Genomic DNA, 17701 nt, shown 5'->3' with positions numbered 1-17701 from the left:
GAGGATAGCCTTTCTAAGGGTTTGCACGTATGCTATTTAGGTGTGAGATTTTTAAACTAAATTCGATAGTACATAGTTACCTACCATCTTAGGTGCGCTAAAGTGTTGTTGTAGATTTTGTGGATCAATTTCTTAAAAACTGTAGGTACCTGCAGGCTCAATTTTGCATTCAAATTGGAGGTTAGCCCAATTTGCACCAAACCCTACGAGTGATAAAAATTACGCGAGGGAACATTTTCGAATTGGAGAAGCGGTATTCAAATAGAAACAGAATTGAATAAACTGAATTTAAAAAAAACTCTGTGATAAACAAATAAGTCGGGATTATACTTAATCTCGAGATGTAAGCGGGGTAATCCCGAAATGTAAGTCGGGATTACACTTAATTAAGTCAGAATTATAAAATCCCGAGATGTAAGCCGGGAACTTAATCCCGACTTGTATGTCATGTATATAATTTGACCGCCCTTGTCCGTTTTACGCTTTCGTAAAACCATAACGAACAAATGGGATATTACGTTAAGCCCCCCTGCATGTTGTAGATCTACTGACCCATCATCGTTCCCTTTTTCCCCCCTGATCTTCGCTAACCTTAAAGTTGCCTTTTCAAGTGATTCGAGTTTCCCCCATCATTTATACTCGCTGATTCGTTGATTTGCTTTGTTATTCTTGTTCTTTGAAAGGAATAGACTCACCGTGGGTACCCGCGATTATGACTATTATACGAGTATCCATCATTTAGGGGAATAATGGTTGAATCGGAACGAGTAAAGTGTGACATAATTAAATCCATAACGGATCAGTAAATAGACGAGGCTCCACGAAAAAGTTTCGGACGAGTAATTTCCGAAATTGAGTTTCCGCCCCTCATTAAGTAACAATTTGGTAGGTATTCACCGGCAGTTAAAACGTACAGCATTTGTAGGTGTAGTCAAATTTCAAAACTCATTAGTGCAAAACCTACATAACTTCACTTCCACCTCTTTAATTAGTAGGGAAAGCGGCCGGCATCAACTTACGGTAATAAGTAAATACTAACATTCGTCCTAGAGCAACACGAGAACACTACACCCCACCCACCCTTCACTCCTTCACAGTAATCACTGTAATCAATACTAAGATTATGCAATTCCAGTGCCAAGATTATATTGAAAAAACTTCTTGGGCCAACTTTTAATAATCGCACGTAGAAGGAAAGATGGAGAGTACTGAAATATCTTCAGATCCGAATTGCTTTCAGGCATATATTCGAGTTTGATCACAATTTAGATAGTAACGATATTGATATGTTGTTGACAAACTTTTTTTATCAATTTTCGTACGTACCGTTTCAACATCAATGTTGCTCTATTTTCCTTTACGAAACACGCTTTGAATTAATGGATCTATCGAAACACAAAAATATCGTAAAAGACCTGTTTTATTTCAATTGGTGCCAGAATGATTAATGGAGATTGGGATTTATCCCGTTATTTCTTTGGATGGTTCGAATTTATGTAGATATCCATGAACTCAGACGAATTTTAAATGTTCAACCTGGAAATATGCGAGCTCAAACTCAAAATCCTGCCCGGTACACAACCCTACATCCTCAACGCTAATAGCAAGCATATCATACTGGACCTGTTGAGTGAAATCCTTGATTGAGTCTGGTCTAAAATCTCGCACTTCCTCTTAAATTCCCATCCTGGAATCTAAATCCTTGAAACTCCAGTGCTTAGCTATCTGTTTGCCGAAAACAGAATTCGAAAATTCGTTTTTGTGATCGTTATTCTCGAATCGAGTCTAAACACGTTTTTTTTCTCATTATGGAGGCTTTAATTGAATTTGCACGAACACGTAAGTAGCGGCCATTTTCTTTAATCACCTCTTAAGTCTACGTTTTAGGACCTTTCCGTTGCCGTACTATTATTTTCTAAATATCATTCGAATTAATCGGATGTAGTTGGTTTTCAAATCCACTTTTAATTGCTAGTTAGGGATTTACGTATATGTGGTTCCTGTCCTTTGCACTTTCATCTGTTCGGCATGTATATTCATTTGGGCAATGCAGAGGAAGGGCAAAATGAGATCTGAGGCAACAGCGCTTACCATAGATCTTGAATATTGCAGGAATCTAGTATATAATTAAATATAGAAGACAGTGAAATAATACGATTAATTAAATAGAAATATGAAATATTGGCACTTATCGTGCACCGTTCCAAATTCAGTTATTACTTACTACGATCAAAATCCTCTTAACAACCAAAAATTCTTTCGACACTTCCCTTATTCGATATGTGGATTATACCTTCTCGATTATTTAACATCTAGAAACGCCCAACAGGTTTCTAGACATTTCTGATACCGTGACCTCGGTAATATGTACGGTAGATGTTCTGAATCTTCCTTACTTATAGCAAAGAGATCCTTGATTTAGAATAATAATATTCTCAAATTCTTTGATCCGTTCCTTGTCCTTTGGGACAACCACGAGATCGTTGAGTAACGCCGTCTGGGTGAATGTCTCTTCCCCTCGTCTCAAATAGAACACACACGGATCATAAAAAGATGGTGTTGGATCGAATTTCTGCATGCCTCTTCATGTCCATTCCATAAATCCTTTCAGCGTTTCGCACACTATCTTTCCCTCCAAAAAAGACTGGAATCTTTTTTTGGCAGAAAAGAACTGGAAAGGGCAACCGTATACCTTTTACAGACGGAGTCCAGATTAAGGGTTTTCCTGCAAGAGTATGAAGAGCTAAGACATACGGTTAAAAGAGGAAAGCTCCACCATAACATTACATTGGCGCTTCAGGAAAATGGCAGAACGAGGTGATTTTAACTGGTCCAAAACTACAAGGAGATTCGTGCGGAAAGGTCTTAAATCAATTCCATGGAAAATTGATCCATACCCCCTAGACCCCCCCCCCCCCCCCCCCCTAATACGTTTTGCCTCAAAAGGTTCAGCGCTAAGGACTCTTTCCTCGACTTTGGTTGCAATTCAAAAAGTTTCAACAAGTCGAAGAATTAGAAGAAATGGGAAGAATCAAGAAAATGCCAGGGTTTTAAAAAATGTGTGATAATTTAAATTATTTGTACAGTGAGAAGATCTGGCGAGTGCCAAAGGATTTGAAAAAATGTCAAAAATACAAAGAAATTGAAGAATCGGAAGCGCTGTAAGGCGTTGAAGTGTTAATGAGCGCTATGCGACTGTTAAACGATTTTAAAGAAATCTTCAAAAATGGAATAAAATTTGACGAATCGGAAGAAATACACAACATACGAGAAAATCTGAAGATTTTAAAATTAAAGAATAAAAACGGTTACGGGAAGCCGAAGAAACTGAAAAAATTGACCATGCGCGCTGAAGAACATGTAAGAGTAGGGTCTGAAAAGGAAGAGTTGAGGATGGCGTGTAGAAATATCGAAGAATACGTTCGAAGTGGGAAGCGCGAATGAAGATGAAGAATTGGGGGAATATTGAAGAATCTGAAATATACGAAAAACGGAAGGGGTCTAAAAAATGGAAGAATCAAAAGAAGGGTTTGAAGAAACGAAAGAAGATTCCAAAGAATCCGACGAATCTACAAATTAAACAATAAGGAGAATCCGGTTTTGAGGGAATGTGAAGAAACAAGAAATAGAAAAAAGGCAGTGAAGAATATTATGTAAAAGAAGCTCGAGTGCCACAAAAAAGGATCAGCCAAAACGATTTTTATTATTGTCTGCGATGAATACTGCTAAATTACTATACTTTTCTCTTTGATTCTACTCAAACTGGCCCCCAGACATCTGGGTGCACGCCTTGTAGCAATTCTTCTGATGCCTCCTCTCGTACAGGAAGCGGAGTTCTCGTCATTTTTCATTGAATAAAAGCTCAAACTTCTCAGGGGATTTACTCGAACTTCGTAGCGACCTATTGAACTTTGTAGATTAGATCGAGGACGTCAAGGGATCGCTTTTTTGCAAGTTTGTAACCTTCCCACTCTCGCGTCACGCTCAAATCGCCAGATTATTGAAATGCACACTTTTCAACACGTAGTCAACCCACCTTACTTTAATCTGGCGCGCCCGAGTAAATCCCAAAATCTCCTATTGGGCTCCCCTACTACTACAATCAACCATCAAACAAATTCTCTCAAGAATAGAGATAACGAAATCGGGTCAATTGGCCGCCGATTATGTTAACTTAGTGAGTATTAGTGTGGTTTTATTAGAGGTGGCTTTAAAATATCAGAAACATCGCATTTGCTTTTAGTGGGAAGAGTCGCCGCTGAAATCAAAAAGATCAATCCACAAATAAGAAAGTTGATACAGTAAATTTTACTGATTTTTTTTGGATTTTTCCCGAAAATTGCGAGTTTTATATAGAGGAATGAGCTCAAAATTAATAAGGTTCATTTACGAGACATCGCAAACAGTTTTAGAAATCAAACGCATAATATTTGTATACCAGAGGCTCCATCGTGCTTTAGTGTTTTCGACACTAATATTTATTTCATAACAAAAAAATGCACAAACAAAAACCAAAAGCCAACAAACAAATCTGTCTTTATGCTCAGAGTTGTGCCTGTTTCGGGGTGATGTAGCATGGTTGCAGTGGCAACTTGCTGTTTGCATAGCTGGAATGCTTCCTGAGCTTCGGTAGTGGCTGGTTTCCTTTGATCTTCCCTTTTAGTAGTTCACGCAGCGATGCCTGGGTGTTTGCGGCGTTTTTCATAAACCTTCGGGAGTAGTTTTCCACCCCCAGTATCTGGCGCAGGAATGTCTTCTTCCGCAACTGGAATTTGATGATACGCCTTCACCAGGTCGCTGCCAATTCCTGGGAATTCGATGTGTGGGATCGGGTAGCGATTCGGGATGGTTCGTGCGTTGAGTGCGCGGTAGTCTCCGCACGGTCTCCATTCGGTATCTTTCTTGGGCACCAGGAGCAGAGGTGATTCCCACGGGCTGTCCGACCGTCGTACTACTCCGAGGTCTACAATTGTCTGTAACGCTTTTCGGGAAGCTTCAAGTTTTCCGGTTGCCAGTAAGTAATAAGTTTAATTATACAGGGTTGGTCATAAAGGTGTGGAACATTAAATTTGCGTTTTTTGAAAGAGAACACCCTGTATATTATTCGAGATTTAAATTCTTCTTTCACTTTTAAGCAAAATTTGTAAGATTCCAGATTATTGAGTTTTGAAAATACACCCTAAGTATTTATTTATTGAAGGAGGTTCACGAATTTCTTTGAATACATTCTGTAGTGCTGAAAAGAACCAATTGTGATGTTTGTTATGATTGTTTGTAATCGTTAATTATTGTTCTTCATTCAATCATTCAATAAATTTTAATATAGGGCAATGGGACACTCCACCACTGCTTTTATTTGTTTTAGGTTTGTGTAACAACGTAAAGCGAATTTGGAAAAAAATGTCCCTTGGCGATGTATAAAATAATTTCCGCGAGTAGTGTACGTCATTTAGCAACAGTTTTAATTAATGGAAATTATCTGTTCCGTTTGTCATTATTTAGGCCACTCACATTTGTTTTAGTTACACTAATTGAGGACACATAAAACTCTCTGACATTTAACATTGCAGTGCAACAAATCCATTGCGGTCATCATAGTGCTATTAGAGTTGTAACCCTGAAAATGTCATCGGCTTCGGGAGATTTTTGTCGCCTTTAAATTGAGAACAATCAATTCCGTTCTTTTATTTTGACGAAACTTAAAAATATTTCGAAATAACGCTAATGTTTCCCATAATAGCGTGCCATTTTCCTAATACTGCCATGAAAACCGTAATAAATGGCGACCCAAGAAGCTTATAACTTTGCCTTTATTGTCCTTACACACAACTCTGGAAGGTATTTCCATTACGGAAGTGCGAAGTGGTCGATTATTAGACGTAAATCCATTTTAATACGCACATCAAGTGAATGCCAAAGAACACTTAGGGCATATGCGGAAGATGTAAAGATATAGAAATCACTCCAAGAGCGTAAAAACATCATGAGATTAACTTGTTGCGCAAAGAAAAGCAAGGAATATAGCCCAAGGGAGGACGAGAACAGCAAAGCATATACCAAGAACACCTAGGAATTGAGTAAGGAAATAAGATTTTGCTAAGTGTTTCCACTTACCGTGGAACAAAGGAATCAAGTTTTGCTGAAATTATACCTGAAAATAAGTAAAAATACGATACTATGTACCCACTTACCTAATGGTCTATTAAAAAAAATGATATGCGAACCTGAGATGCAAAGCTAACGAGTTCGTCTCCCTAGAGTGAACGGTGCAAAATTGAAAATTTCATCTCGGTTTCATTTTAATCAAACTGGCTACCAGCTTTAGAAAAGGAGTTTTTTATCCATCTTGATGTCGCGAACGTTCTGAAACACAATGGCCAGCGCTTAAAGTGGACCTTCTTTCACAGTTTTTTGCATTTCTCATCACCTTTGGAGAGAAAATGTAAATATTTCCTCGATCGTTTGTTAGGCGAAGGACGCTCGAAGCTAAAGCACACCCTCTAGAGCAGGTACTACCAGCTGCAATTTATCTGTCTGCAAGGACCGAAATGATTCCCTGTATCACTGTTGAATATTGAGGAGCGGGCGTGTTCGGGAATTTTTATCTGAGACACTTACTTATTAAAGTGGGCGTTTAAACCTAAATCACGCTTAACGTCAATTTTATTTGGAGTGTCACTTGCGGAAAGGAGGGAATTTGGCGATAAAAACTAATAAAGTACGTGCTAGGTTACAACGTTCAAATGCGGCAAAGCGCCTTCAGTTTATTTAAATTTTAGATTATATACCCTTCAACAAGTATAAGGGGACGAAAGTATAAATTGTGCGAAAAAATTGTAGTCGTAGGTTATACCAGTCTGACAAATGCAGAAGATGTAGATGAGCTTTGTCTTCGTAAATCATGGCTTAGACATACCTACCCTCATCCCTTCACTTACCGTGCCCCATTTTCCATTACTTTCTGCTAACCCTGCAACTTTGTTACGTGGTCTGGACTGGTCACAATTAATCAGATTACACATGTATTCAATAATTCTATACGGGATACCAATGACCAGGCCACTATTACCAACTTGGTTAGATCTTGTATATCTTGAAATTTCGACTTTCGATCAGTTCTATACTCAATACAGTAGGTAATGTAATTTCATGAGTGTGCATAAACCTCACAAAGAAAAACAACGATTAACGTCTACCACCCAACAAAAGACGATTTACTCGTACGTCTTCCTCTGCTATTTAAAACAACTTCCCCTTCTTTTCCTTTTTTTCCTCCCTCCTTAACAAATTAAAGCGTCGTCGCACGATAAACTGCACACCTGTGCTTTCTTATCGCCGAAACCTGTTTATCTATCGTAATTGGGTCACACAACGATAGCGGAACTTCATATCGCAACGACCGTAGATAGCACCTTTACAAAAGAATGAAGTATGGCCAATGACACATATTAAAATCCCTAGATTACTAAAATAAAGCGAATAGCAGCCATTTTGGCTCATTTTGGAAACCGCAAAATTTGAAATTGAACAACAGTTGGAAAGTATGTATTTTGCAGTCGCTCTTGGACTGTGCGGATACTTTTGGATAGGGCACGTTTTATAAATGTATCGTTTACGCCTTTAACATCACAAGAAAAATATAGTTGCATTGCTTTTTCAGTCGTTTCACTACTCCACATAAAACCTTTGTGTGTACCTACCCAATTCTCAATTACGGTATATTTAAATTGTGAGGGAAAAACACGTAAAAAATTTATTGTATGAAGACACCACAAAAAATTTGTTTTTGTAAAAAGAGGATTATGTGGTACGAGGTGTGCTACCTTGTTGGAAAACAAGCTTAATATTTCGCTTCAGCGGTATGAGTAATAACTGTTCTGTTAGTGAAGATCTCTAAAAAACCTAAAGAGCAACATATTAACACGAAGAAAAAATGAATTTTAACGAAACTGCAGAGGAATTTACTAGAAAAGGATATTACTCGAATTTGAAAAAAAATCTGCAAAAGAATGGGGAAGAACTTGAAATAAACTTACCTGAGGCATGAGAACAAAGTGATACGAACGAGGAAATTGAGAGAAGCTTGACGGCAAAAAAGGGATTGTAAAAATTTATATAATTTGAAGGGAAACTGAGACACATGAGACAAAACTTGAGGAGACTTATGGAGATTTATGAGGATCCTAAGGGAAACTTAATAAGAAAAAGAGCAACGCTTGAGAAGAACGTATAAGAAATTTGAGAACTTGAATGAAATTGTTTTTGCTTCACTAACTAGGGAAACTGATATTCATAATAATATATCCACCAATAAAAGCTGCTTTAAAACTAAAAACATATTGTAAAACATTGTTGTGTATACTGCAAGGGAGTGTCGTTCCTCTAGGTTGAAACAATGCTGAAGATGGGAGCGAGCCACCCTGTACTGAAAAATTGTGTTTGTTTTATAGGATTTGGGGAATTTTATTTCAAATAGACACAGAAATTGGGAAAGTTGATGAATTGACACCACGATATGTAAGCAGGAATTGTAATCTTGTACGTTTTCTACTCCGCAACAGAGTGTCCTAGGGTATCATAATTAGTGGCCCTCTCCCCACCAACTTCGGGGTACTATTTTGTAAATATTCGTGGTATAATTATTTAACATTATTGATGAGAAACAAATATATCTTGCGTCTTGTACTAACTAGTCGCCGAATAGCTTTGCTGTTGAAACGCGTTCGATATTATTGTGGTTTCTGTTTCCGGGACCTTAAATTAGTAGAATTGGTAGAATTTCATTTATATCCGCTCGAATCCTTCCACGTTTTCCCTCTTCTCAAATTCCCCCGCATTTTTTTTAACATTTTAGTCCTCAAGTCCTTCACAGTCTCCCCTTAATTGTCTTTGAGGTATATCCGAGGGTATATCTCAAGTCTTAAAAATTCCAGAAGTTCTCATCAGATTCTTCTCAAGTTCCTTTATCTTCATTCAAACTTCTCAGCTTCTTCAATTTCTCCATAGATCAATATGATTTCACGCTCAGCAAATTTCCCATCAAATTCGTATTAAATTCTTCTTACCTTCTTCATTATGGTTAAAATAGTTTAAACTTAAATGATTAAAATAAGCTGCTGTAAGTATTGTTGGCAAAACTATAGAAGATAGAGAGATAGAAGAGAAAATAAATATATCCAGTGTGTGCACGTGGAAGAATCAAGTTTCGGAGAGGGATAATATAAATGAAATAGTAGAGGGAGGTATATTAACAAGGTTAAAAAAGGTTAACGGGAATGGGAGTAGGAAAGGAAAGAGGAGGAAGGAAAGAAAATTAAGGTGATAAATTTAATATGTACAACAGAGAAGGAATGACAAACTTGAAAAATAAAATAGAGGATATGGTGGATGAAACGGAAGAGTAGGGGCAAATTTGGGGGAGATATTAATGCGAAAACAGAGGATAAAGGGAAGTGGGTCGAAACGGGAAGAGGAACACAAGACAGAAAATCAAGGGATAAAGAGGCTCAACAAAGAGAAGTCGGTAATTGATTACACAACAGTAAATGAAAAAATACTGGGAGGAATAGAATAATTTAAGGTAGGAGCAAGGTTTGAATTGAATCACCAATCAATGGAAATAAGTCTTAAGGAAAAGATAAAAAAATCAAGACGAAGGGAAACACAGTTATGGACAAGAGACCCGTAGAGTCGTATAGAAGGAGACTACAGAAGCAAAAACAAGAAGAAATACCAGTGAGTATAGAGAAACAGTGTAAACATATGAAGGAAAGTCGAGAGAAAAGTATTAATAAAGCAATAACGTGGAAACAGGTAAATCAAGAGGAGGGGAGAGATAATAGAAAGGAGTGATGGAACAGCTGGGAGTCTACACAAAAAGCAACATGTGTAGAATAATGATGGAAAAAGAAGAATATCAGAAATTAAGGAGGAGCTGGGAGAACAGAAAAAAAAGTACAAAAGAAAATGTAAAGAGAAAAAGATGCAGAGACAGAAAAAATACGAATAAAAACAGAGAAGTACTTTTGGAAGACGATAAACAGAGGAAAAGGGAAAAACAGAACAAATGGAAGAGGCATACACATAGGGAACTTTATTAAGGTACCACAGTGAAAGCAGGAGAAAGAGGAGGTGATAGAGGAAGTAGTAAGAAAGGAGGTTGAAGGAGACGAGGTATCAAGAGAAGGGATTGAGCAGAAGTTAAAGAAAGTGAAGAAAGGGAAAGCGGCAAGGAAGGATGAATTAGAAAATGAGGAATTTCGCCACAGATTAATAATGAAGGAAAAGATAAGGAAACTATTTAACAAGATATGGATTGGTATAGAATATATGCAAAGGTAAGAGAAATAGAAGAAGAGAAACACAAATGTGATTCACAAAGGGCAGGGGCGGGGATACAAGGTGTAGAACCGGCTTAAGCTAGATATATTCATAAACGGGCGATCAAAAATGAGTGGCGATCGAGTCGCCTTTGGAAGTTCAAATTAAGTACGATTTCCCACGTCAACAAAAACTAAAAAGGTAACTCCATAGCACATGAATAAATGCAAAATAAAAGCAATTCTACACCCACACAGGTTGGTGGAAAAAATAACCGGAAAGGTGATAGTATTTTTGATTGATTTAAGGCGGCTGTGTGGCAAGACAAAAAGTATGGAAAATGATAGAAAATGGGAAAATAGGGAAGAAGCTAGAGGGAAGAACCTAGGGGTTATATGAAGAGACAATAATGAGGGTAAGGGCAGGAGGGAAGGACTCTAAGGTGTTCTGGACAAATAAACGACTGAGACAGGGATGTTCTCTTAGTCGAACTTTATTTAGGGATATGGAAAAAATATTAAGACAAGGTCAAAGTGGAGGGATCATAATGGGAAGAAGGAAAACATGGCCCCCGAATTACGCGGACCACACTATAATAATGGCAACAGAGGTGGAAAGATGATTCCGAGTGTGAGGAGAGGAACATGTCGAGCGCATGGGAATGGAAAGAAAATGGGAAAGCAGGAGTGAAGTGCTGGAAGAGGGGTGAAGCGGAAAGAAATCGAAGAGAATGGTTTTACGAAAAAGGGAAAAAATGCATCAGTTTTAGATTTGGTTTTGTATTTTGTAGTAATTGTTGCCAGTTGGCGTCAATAAATGTTTGAATTGATTGAACTATAATTTTTATTTCCTTCGTTTGTTTCATTAGAAGGGAAATAGTTACTTGTACACACGATACACTTACACACGGTATGCTCATTATTTTTCTCAAACGCGTTTTCTACTGCGCATTACGTCACCTGCGAACATGTGGCGCCAAAATTCAAATGTTTACGCCAGGACCGAACTAGTGGTACACATGTCACGCGTGACAGTTTTGCAACTTATAAGTATCTTGTATCTACGAGGTTTAGCGTTAATTTGTTGATAGCTAATTAATCATTAGTGAAATTTCCAAAATGCCAGGTTCTGTAGTGGCTCAATGGGGCAATTCTAATAGAAAAACAAAACGAACGGAAATAAAATACTTTCGATTTCGGAAAATTGAAAACTTTTCTCAAAAATGGATTGTTGCAAGTCGTCGTAACGACAAAATTAACTTGAAAAATGGTGTTACATTAATATTAAGTGGTGTATTTAAGTCTTTCCATTGCTGTTTAATTCCATAGCCTGTATTTGCTCTGAACATGTTGAAGCCAGCCGTTTTGAAGCACCGCTAAGGGAACGATTTCTTAATTAAACCTACTTTTAAAAACAGCGGACATTTGAAACCTGATGCTTTACCTACTTTAAAACTACCACGTAATAATGAAAATCAAAATAAAATGGAAACGGAAGAGAAATTCCATCTTTTAATAAGGCATTAATTACATAATATTTACTGAAAAAGCCGCACTTCATGTTTAGGGCCAATATTTTTGATTCGAGTTTATTTCATACGATCACCAAATCACAGGAAATACCCGCCGCGACGATCTCTACACAAAATCAGTGTGATTTGTCGATCTAAGAAGCGAAATTTTGCTCTATATTCTGTGGTTTTGTTCGCACGTGACGTCACTCTAGATGCGCAAGAGCATACCGTTGTAAGTGTATCGTGCTTGTACAACTAGTTTTGAAAGTGATACTTATTTTCATGAATTTGCAGTTTGATTAATGAGGGCGAAGCCCGAGTTAATCAAGCAAATTCATGGAAAAAAGACACTTTCAACACGTGTTGCACACGAAATTTTTCTGCATAGTGATCCATAATAACCTACAATTGAATAATTTTATTGACATTCGCGATTAACTGTCACTCAAAAATGGATGATATTGTTCATAGACAGGACTAAACTCCATGGAAACGCATAGTAAAAATCGTGAAAAAAAGTACCACTTCCCATACGATTTTTCGATAAAGAAGGTCCGATAATTTCATCACTATGTAAATAATTATTACGTAGTCTTCAAATGATAAGAATGGAATAAATTTTCAAAAAATCAGGCGACCTCATCCTATGATCCCGTTTACATTTTAAAAAAATTCTCCAAAATGTTGCTTTTCCCTTTTCCCTTGAGATATCCATAATTAAGTCTTCACATTGCCAATGGATGTGTTTAGACGATCTTTCCGCTCTTTGACAGTACCCTCCTCCGACACTACGTTCTGCAGATATTAGTACTAAAAGTGTTGACATCACCAGTAGATGTCTCCCGTCCTGACGTTCCATTTTCCCTTTATGAGTACTCCCATCCAACACTTCTAATTCACCACATTAGGATACCATTAAAAATAAAGGCAATGCCCCTCACGCCATGTTTGAAAAGGGGTAAGAGAGGAGGGTGGGAGTTAGTAGAGAACAGATTAAACTAATTTCTTCCCCCCTCCCCCCTAAAGGAAAGGGTACGCAAAATCTCAGACAAATTGGTTGTCGAATGTACATAAGTTATGCACGTTTTACTTTCAAAAACTCCACCTCGAGAAATAATTAAATGTTTCCTGTTGTTAGTTAATGTAATCCTTTCTTCCATTTTTCCTTTTCTCTTCCTTTCATACTGCCCTTAATCTCCTTTCTTTCTCCTACGCTGTTCCTACGTACATTGCTCTGTAGTTCTTCTTTAGTTTCTTACACATTTACACCACATTTCTCACAAGAGTATTGTTCTTCTCAAGTTCCGCCTCTTCGTCACCTCTCATCCAAGTATGTACTCAATTTTCAGTTATGTTTCCCTGCAATGGTTTTCAAGTTCGTCATTCCTTTTCAAATTCCCGAGGTATTTCTCCACGTTCCCATTAAATTCCTTTCAAGTTTCCCCAAGAATTCATTACCTACTCTTCTCATGTTCATTGTAAATTACTCTAAAGTTTCGAAGTTGTTATCTATGAGTTCCTAATCATGGAATTTCCTTTAGACTAGCAAAAAATGTTCAACCTTATTAATTCGACTATAAAAATGAAAGGAGCCACCGATTCTAATTTGTGATTTTGATCAAAAACAAAAATTGCAAAAAGACGCCCAGGTGAAGGATCGAAACTTGATTTGAGGGTGATTTTGTAATGTACAATGTTATCATCTTTAAAATGATGGGCGCTGTAAATTATAACTTAAAGTAGGGGCAATTGGGGGTAAACTAAGGCAAATCTTTCATGAAGCTTCCCCCTAGGCTATACCTAATTGGACGTTTTTTTGCAATTCTTTTTAGTGGTTCGTTTTGAAATGAATGTTGTGATATTTCTTGTTTCATATTCAAGGAACTCGGGAGGATTTTTCCTTTTTTCTTTGTGAAATGTGAACCTCAATCAATGGAAAAATATTTAAAAACTTATCATCCAACATACTCTCTCTACTTTGACCGAGAAAATCCAGTTTTCTGATTTAGTTCAATAATTAACATCAAAGGGCAACAACTCACATAATTAATGTCACTATCTGAAAATTCGTAGTAAAGTTTCATAAGTTTCTGGAGCAAAAGCCTTCTCTACAATAATATCACCTAGGGCCACCAAGTCTTGGGCCTCTATTGTGGCTCGTGTGTAAACCCAAACTGACCCCACCATTTACAACAATGCAACAAAAAGATAAGGGCTAATTTGTCCCCTGTCTTTGTAACAATAACAAAGTACCGCCCCAATTGTGTACAAACTCCAAATCAGAGACATGCAACAATTGGTTTTGCTTGTAAATAATCAATAAGGACACGGCTAAATCATTTTTCCCACGCTAAGTGAAACACTTATGTACTCGCCCGGTCCACAGGAAGTGCGTTTTTTTTTCATTGCGAAAACAACAGATGCTCCGCAGCGTCGGTCGCCATGGGAAAATTCAAGTCACCTTACCTGATCTGTTTGGCAGAATTTTTCTGGTTCAATTTAGCTACGTCCGGCCTAAAATCTCGCACTCTATAATTCGTTAGTGGGGTCGCGTGCCCTGTCCGTCATAATTACGTTATAGGCGTTCGCGTGCCGTTTATCAATTTGTTAGCGGTAAATAAATAAGCAATAAAACACGCACCATTAACGTTCCGAGTGCGCGTATGCGAAAACGCGACCTCGTTTCAAAACGTAAGCTGCAGACTGGATTTTACGGGAGCTTTCAGCGGAAGCCCGAAAGCTGCCGGTAACGGCGCAAACGCGCGACCAATACGAGGTGATTACGATTTTTTTGGTTCATTATTAAAATAATGGGCGATTACGTCTTGCGATGATGTTGCGTATTGTGTTGGAAATTCGCATGGTCAGCACGTCCTCGGGCGCTAAATTACCTCAAATTTTGAGTTACAGGAGCGCGATATTGATCTAATGCGAACCGAGTGGAACAGTATTTTTATAATGTACTTAAGGTGATAGGTTTCTTAGGAGATCTACCCAAATAAATTGGAAAACTGTCAGGAGAACGGGGCGCGAACCTTTTCATTACCATGATAAATGCGTGCGTTTTGCGTCCTCTTTGATTCATGCAGTACTGACGTAGATAAATGCTGCGGTTCTTGAAAATTGCTTAACCGTATTGTTACTTCTGAAATGCCATCCTTAATTTCATTGACAGTTATGATTTAGTACAAGAGCTTTTCTTGTTTTTCAAGTAATTCGCTTTCAAATCGATGAAAAAACTTTGAGGATCCCTTACAAAATGGCTGCTGGAACTTTAACTACCTACTTGTATGCCTCTATGTTCAGCTCGGGGATGGGATTTTTCACCGCAGCCGTGTTGTGGCTAACCCTTACCACAATAAATTACAGGTGGTAACGGGATAACTCGCTTCGAAGAAAAAATCTTGTTATTCCTAAAAGAAAAATAAACGAAATAAACATTCTCCTGCAGGCTTTCAAATATTAACTTTTTTAATTTTCTACGGAAGCATAAAATATGATGGCGTTAAAGTATAGTTGTCCAAATAAATGATGTTCATGGTGGAGCGCAGACGTGGTGCGTTTTTTCCACCGTTTAATTATATCCGCGATTTATATCATTTTCTTTTTCTAAATGTATTGGGTCACAATTGCTAGCTCAGCATTAGATCATTCTCTTGATCAGGAGGAAATGAATCAACAAGATTTCGAGAGTTCGATTTCCACAATTAAAAAAAACCATGGCGGTCTTACTTATACAGGTGATACTAAAAAGGGGCAGCAGTTGTCTTGATCGTAGTAGAGCCAATAGTATCGCATGATTTCTGATAGAATTTGGAAAAGATTCGCGTTTGGAAAGCCGTTGCTACCAGTGTGGGACACTTAATAGAGTGTGAACCATCAGATTGGATTTTAGATTAGATTGTTAATAAAATGGTGGTTTGCTCGTAATTTACAACATACAAGTATACACCAGAAAAGACAGAATTCCGAGAAATCATTTGAAAATTAAAAGAAGTTTCATGTTACCGTCGGCGAGATTTCAACGTGCACGATCCGTCGCCTATTTTTCATAAAGCGATCTACAACAGTAACAATTTCCAAGGTTTCGTAAATGCTAACAGTTATAGAAACTGTCTTGAAATCTCCAGGTATAAAATTCGAAGTGTAGAGATTAATGTTGACAGAATGAAGTAGATTCATATGGTTATTGTAGGTAGAATTTCCAAGCCGGGAATGTAGAAACTCCATCTATCGCGTGTCGTCCGCCTGTACTAACCTAACCAAAATGGCGGATCCAAGTAGAAATGCTATATCATCAACTTACTGCGGGGGTCGTAAGTAAAATCCAGGTAAATCAACGTAAAAGGTAATCCAAAAGGGAACTTTGAGGGAAGAGTTGAGTATGAGTGACGGTAAAACCCACGTATTGTTAATATGGAAATGCAGATCCGTAAAAACGTTGTAATGGAGCCACCACAGGCATCAAAGAGAGAAAGAGAAACCACTCCAAAGATTAATATGGTAAATCTCTTTTCAGGTAGACGCGAAGTCAGAAAAGTAATGGCGTACAACCATTTGTATCTAATCAACTCAAAGGCAGATACTTCACTGCGAGAAAAGAAATTTAAGATGGGAGAGCCAAAAATACCACGGGGGACACTGCAGGGCCTTGGTTGACGAAACAAAGAACTATGTGAAAGGAACCGATTATTAAATTCCACAAGCGGCATTACGGTAATTTTCCAATTATTTTCCGCAAACCAACCAAACGGACGCCTCAATATGGAAACCGATTTTTATTATCAACACTACAGTTTCTCTTTTATCCTTCAATTTCCTCCCCTTAAACTCGTCAGGTACTTATCAGGTTCTACCCATGTTCCCTTCCTTCTCTTAATTTCCTGACACGTCGCTCTTAAGGTCCTCAAACTGTTTTTAAAACACTCCCAAACTACTTTGAAGCTTTCCCCGTATTACTATCACCGTTTTTTACTTTCATTCCAAGTCTGTCCAATTTCCTACCAAGTTCTCCTAAAATAAGATTAATTATTATTAAAAGATTCTGTGTGGCTCTTGGTTCTCGGGTGATTTCTTTAAAAAGTCAGGTTTCTCTAGGTAGTAGGTAAGCAAGAATGATGAAATTGGAAGAAGTTTGTTTTAAAAGTGGGGTATTAGGGTGGGCTGGTAAGGGTAATCGAATTATAAGGTGCCGTCATAGAAAGTTTCAGCCTTCTGTTCGAAAGCAGTTTATTATATAAGGGTAAACCCAGTTTATGAAGTCTTTTATTATCAGTTTGTCTATTACATTTTAAATCTATGCATCAGCGGTATCAACGACTGTGCCGCCATCTGGTACTGGTACACGTTCTACCGTTCAGGGTATTCTAATGAAGACTCTCATCGAAATGAATTGGCTTGTACCTACACACTTGCCCGCGCGACTCCTTTTCGATATCATTGGGAGATGGAGAGAGGGGGGTTGAAATTATCCTTCATGGTATTTTAATTAAATGTATCAACAAAAGAAACTGTTTCCTACCAGCTACCTCCATTCCTTCTGGCCCCTTATCAAAAGAGGGGGTTTGTGAGGTGGAACTTGTTTCATCCTTCATGGTACTCTAATGAAGGGTCTTAAGGAAAAGAATTAATTTTTACCAATCATATCCTCCTCGATCCCTTATCGTGATCGGATATAACTCCTATAACGGTTGGCAATGTACGCTGCGTTTGCTCAAATCCGCCGCATAAACGGCTAACTAGCTCAGGGTTGGAACACAAAATAAGGGCTTGAGATCTTCCACAGCGGTAATTCGTTTTGGACAATCTGAAAACGTCCCAAGCCGCAGGGCTCGGTATATAATTAGTTAAATAGTGCCTGAAAGGCCT

At 37.9% G+C, this 17701-nt stretch overlaps 1 protein-coding gene across 3 annotated transcripts in view; it reads right to left on the bottom strand.

The window, feature by feature from the left end:
* Window positions 1-14524, bottom strand: part of LOC116178683 (probable G-protein coupled receptor CG31760) — a 107497-nt gene extending 92973 nt beyond the window's left edge. For all 3 annotated transcript variants that reach the window (XM_031498256.1, XM_031498258.1, XM_031498257.1), the window contains exon 1: window positions 14300-14524. The gene's annotated coding sequence lies outside the window, so the exon portion shown is untranslated. The remainder of the gene's footprint in view (window positions 1-14299) is intronic.
* Between the last annotated feature and the right edge of the window lie 3177 nt (window positions 14525-17701).

The sequence above is a fragment of the Photinus pyralis genome, unplaced genomic scaffold, assembly GCF_008802855.1.
Source record: "Photinus pyralis isolate 1611_PpyrPB1 unplaced genomic scaffold, Ppyr1.3 Ppyr1.4_LG8, whole genome shotgun sequence".
Taxonomy (NCBI): Eukaryota; Metazoa; Arthropoda; class Insecta; order Coleoptera; family Lampyridae; genus Photinus; species Photinus pyralis.
Note: the sequence above shows the minus strand (reverse complement) of the source record. Positions and strands in the feature narration are given on the sequence as shown.